Genomic DNA, 5,321 nt, shown 5'->3' on the forward strand with positions numbered 1-5,321 from the left:
AGCCTCTAAACTGAGTTCTTTGATGTCCCGTAGTTTAACCCCATAATCCAGAGCCTTTAAAGGCGGCTGGAGCTACTTTACAACATTAATTAGCTTGTAGCTGACTAACTCTGAGAATGACACACACTTCTATATGTCCCAAATTTTCATCTGACACTCCTCTATAGATGATCTACTTCATTCTAATATCTATTGACCATAGCTCTAACACTGGGCCAAAAACAGTTGGAGTTTTGGTGGGCCTGGTTTCAACAACACACGTAGCAGGGCTGATTGATGCATTGCTAATGAAAGCCAACAAGACACTGAATTAGCTAAACTCTGATCATTTGCAGCTAATATCTTAAACGTAAATCTGTCCTAGCTTTGCTTTTATTTTCATCTGAATAAAAGCCTATTTCTGTAATATATCCACTCGATTGCTTATCATTCAGCTAAAAGTTTCTAAGCTTCAAAAATGTTCTGAATATATTCATTTAGAAAAAGTTGTGCCACACCATGTGAAAATGGCACAGTATTGAAAACTATTTTGTTTATTCCCTTCATTACAGAAAAAGTAATAAATTGTAAATGTAAAGAGCCTTTTTTGTTAGGGAAACATTCCTTTTTTTAGCCATTTAAATCCAATTTTTATCAGCCCCAAAATAATTAACTCAAATGTTCACATCCACATATTCGTCCAGGACCTGAATATTTACCAATATAAAACCTTATCTGTTCTAGTTTCTATGTAAACAGCTGCTAATTAATGGCTTTCGTAAAACTTTGCTTGAAAAAGACTATTAACCTGTGAGTTTCTCATGTAATGAGGTAAGGGAGTTTCTAGAAGGAAATTTTATCATCAGTCAAACATGGAAAATGCTTCTGCTGTGACTGTTAGGGCAGTCACAGCAGTTAGACACTTATTCATCCTGCATGAATAAATGTCATCTGAATACTCCAATTACCTTCTCGTTTAAAACCTTTGTCACAAATAATTCAGGAGAACAGCTTCTTACCTGTGTGAATTCTCATGTGTTTAGTCAAACTACTTTTAAGTGTAAATTTCTTGTCACAAATGGTACAGGAAAAGGCCTTCTCACCTGTGTGAGTTATCATGTGTTTATCAAGATTAGACTTAGAGGTGGAGTGTTTTCCACAGGACAGGCATTGAAAGGGATTCTTAGCTGCAGGAATTCTCATGTGAGAAGTCAAATTAAACTTTTGAGTAAAATTCTTGTTACAAATGGTACAGGGAAAGGGCTTCTCACCAGTGTGAGTTTTGATGTGTCTGGTCAAACTATTTTCTTGAGGAAAATTCTTGTTACAAATCGTGCAGGAAAAAGGCTTGTCGTCTGTATGAATTCTCGTGTGACAAGTCAATTTACTCTTTTGATTAAATTTCTTGTTACAAATGGTACAGGAAAAGGGTTTCTCATTACTGTGAAATCTCATGTGAGAAATCAAATTACTCTTGTCAATTAACTTCTTGTTACAAATGGTACAGGAAACAGGTTTCTCACCTGAATGAATTCGGATGTGTCTATAAAGACCAGATTTCCGAATGAAGCATTTTCCACAGTACAGGCATTTAAAAGGCTTATAAACCAATGTGAATTCTCATGTGTGTATGTAGATTATATTTCGTTGTGAACATTTTTCCACAGGTAAGACTTCATAAATCTTCTTACCTGTTTGAGTTCTCAAGTCAATATCAATAAAATTTTCATTTTTCAGAAAGTTTTCTCCAAATGTTAAACATGGGAAAGATTTCTTTCCTGTATCTTCAATCTCCTGCTTAAGAACAAGCTGCTCTTCCTGCTCAGTAATGGGGAGCTACATGGTTTCCTCTTTTATCCAGGAATGTTCTGGTTCTTTCTCCTCTTCTTTTATCTGCAGAGGTTCTGGTTCCTCTTGGTCCAAACTGGAATTCCTCTTCTGTTCACAGAGCTGCCGGTCAGAGAAATCTTCCACTTTTACAACATAATCCTGAAGGCGGTCTGGAAAGACAAAACCAGCAGAAAGAGTTTCTATTGGTGGTTATAGAAAGGACACATCACTTAAATTATCCTTGCGTTGATCCAACTACAAAGAAACAGACTGGAGCTACATCTCCCAGCACGCACTGCAGCTCTGAAACCACAATCACAAAAGACCGGTCAAAGTTGTACTGTTGTCTGGCAAGGTTTGGACTTCCACTTTTATCATTAAAGCTTCAAAATCTGAATAACTGCAAATTTATAACCATTAAAGCAGGGCTCTCTAACTGGTTAAAAGTGGTCTGTTTAACATAAGATCTCTTTCCTCAAATATTGGGGGATCTGCCTGAAGAAAGGTCTAGTCCAATTGCACCATTTCAGTTCACATCTGTTGATTTGTTTGGCCCTTACCAAGTGAAAGATGACGTCAAGAAAAGAGTGAGCATGAAAGTTGGGGGTGTGTTGTTCTGATGTATAGCAAGTAGAGCCATTCATGGTATAGTACATCCCCAGAAGGTGTGGTCTGACCCAGGTACGAACTTTATTGGGGCAAAACCCATTCTGCAAGAAATGTATGCATACCTGAGGCAGCAAGACAAATTCTCACTTGAAGAGTATGCTGCATAAAAATGGGACTGACTGGACATGGAAAACTCTTCCAGCCGATTCACCACATCGCAACGGCACAGCTGAAGCTGCTGTCAAGATCATTAAAAGAGCATTCCAAAGTCTTGGCAGAGTGGAAGGCCTTACCTTCAGTGAGTTACTTACGACAGTTAAGCTAGCTGCCAATCTAGCCAATGAAAGACCTATTGATGGTAGAGTACAGAGCCATGAAGATCGAATCTAGTACATCACTCCAAACAACCTGTTGCTCGGTCGAGCTACACAAAGAGGAGATTTCAAGACATTTGACTATACCACTTATCCCTTTAAAAGGCTGCGAGAAATACAAACTCAAGTTGACTACTTTTGGAGGTCCTGGAGTAAACCTGCAGGTCCCAACTTGTTTGTCCGTGGCAAGTGGCATACTGCTGAAAGAAATGTTGCTATTGGTGATGTGGTCTGGCTCTGCGACCAAAACACGCTAAGAGGGCAATTCAAGATGGGTAGAGTTGTTGCTGTGAATCCTGATTGCAAGGGCATAGTCTGGGATGTTTATGTGAAAGCTTCTCCAAGTGGGTATAGTTCAGGAAATGCACCCAAACCTCCTGTGAAATGTTCTGGATTGGTGAAGGAGGTTCAGGGCACCATACTCCATCGGGACGTCCAGCACCTTGTAGTGCTCATCCAGGCAGAAGACCAAGCAGAGGGAACCAGCTTACTTACCTGTGATCTTCCCAGGACCTTAAAAGATCGAGTGGGAGGTGTTGCGCAGATCTGCTCATTAGTTCAGATGGGGGTGCATGAACAGTAGGGGTGTGCAAAATAATCATCATATCGATGCATCGCGATTCTAATTCTTGTGATCTACTGCATCGATTCTTGATGGCAAGAATCGATTCTTAATAAAAAAAATGAACAAATAAAATACATGAATGGTTGCCGCACATCAGCCAAATCAAGTGTAATACAACTTCCAGTCCAGCAGATGTCGCTGCGGATGTGTTGACGCCCGCTGCTTTGTGTCACAAGCATGTCCGGCCGTGGGATACTGAGACGAGTCATTTGTAAACAAAACATGGAGGTGCCTGAGAAAATTCGCCCGTCTCCATATCATTTCAAGTCAGATGCTTGGATACATTTTGGCTTTAAAAACAAAGAAGGTAAAAACGAAATTGATATGATGCATATAATTTGCAAAAGGGGAAATGTTATACATTTGAATGTTTTCATTTCATTGGTTTAAAGGACCACTGAGGCCATTTAAATGGCACCGATTATCCTTATTTTGTTATTTTAAGTTTGATGAATCCTAAGATCTTTTTGTCAGTGTGTCCACGCCAGTAATAGTAATATTTCTGTCCAGTATTTGTTTTCATGGCAACACCTTTAAAAGTCATTTCAGTAAATACAGCTATGTATGAATTCAGTTGCTTTCAGTCATGTATCAATTGAAGACACGATCCAGATCACACCCAGCCAGTCAGCCACTGCTAATGGCTGTATCTTTTTCTTATAGTGTTCAGTGAAAATATCGCAATGCATCACGATGCATCGCAATATTTCAAGTATCGTCATGCATCGTGATAGAATCGCATCGTGGCATGTGAATCGTGATTCAAATCGAATCATGACTTCTTTGCCAATACCCACCCCTAATGAACAGACATTTGTGTGTGCACATACACACACAAACATTTCAGTGTGCCACTCTGCAGCACTTCTCAGCAGGTAAAAGAAATCTAGCCCAATCAGCAGCACCCTCAACTCAGGTAATAAGGAATCCACTAACAGCTTTACTGGTTTTGCAACAGAGCTGAGGAAGGCAAACACAGCCTCCAAAGCAGCATTTCATAGAAAAGGACTTATAAGGAATACCGGTAAGCCATTAACTGGGCTCAATTGATTGCAATTTAACTGTAGTTTCAGATTAAAGAAATTAAATGCAGAATTTATTGAAGTAAAAGTTTGCACTGCTAGTTTTACAGTTTGGTTCCACTAAATGTATGTTAAGATATCTAATGTGAAAACTTATGTCCTAAGAAAAAGAAAAAAAAAATTATTCTAAAATGTTTGGTTTTGTTTGGTTCAAATTCAACCAGAAATGGAATTTAATAATTTAACACTTGAATTTATGGTTAAAACCATAAAAGAAATGTATGTTTAAAGGTTAAAAACGGAAATAGTCATTAAGATAATTATTAACTTTGAACCAAATGTCTAAAATGTATGTTAAAATATTTCGTATGTGTTTTGTAGGTTTTTCACCTGTTCTGTTCTGTTCATTGGTTTTCACTCATTGGTGAAAATAAAAAGTTTGAGTGAATTCCTGAAGTTTTCAGGTCCTCCTTTTCAAGTGTAGGAAGCCATGAAATTATAGGACACTTGACAATAACAGCATTTCCTCGCAACCCTGTCCTCTCTGACCACCTTCAGGATTACTTTGACATAGTTCTCCTCTCCAAAAAGAAGGTTCAATTTTAGTAGANGGTTTCCTCTTTTGTCCAGGAATGTTCTGGTTCTTTCTGCTCTTCTTTTATCTGCAGAGGTTCTGGTTCCTCTTGGTCCAAACTGGAATTCCTCTCCTGTCCACAGAGCTGCTGGTCAGAGAAATCCTCCTCTTTTCCAACATAATCCTGAAGGAGCTCTGGAAAGACAAACACAGCAGAAATACTTTCTATTGGCGTTGTTGTTGTAAAATTTAGATTTCTCTTTCTGTCTCTTTCAGCTTGAAGGCCACACCATTCTCTGCGTGAGAAT

This window comes from Cyprinodon variegatus, unplaced genomic scaffold (genome assembly GCF_000732505.1).
Source record: "Cyprinodon variegatus isolate N-32 unplaced genomic scaffold, C_variegatus-1.0 Scaffold2235, whole genome shotgun sequence".
Lineage (NCBI taxonomy): Eukaryota > Metazoa > Chordata > Actinopteri > Cyprinodontiformes > Cyprinodontidae > Cyprinodon > Cyprinodon variegatus.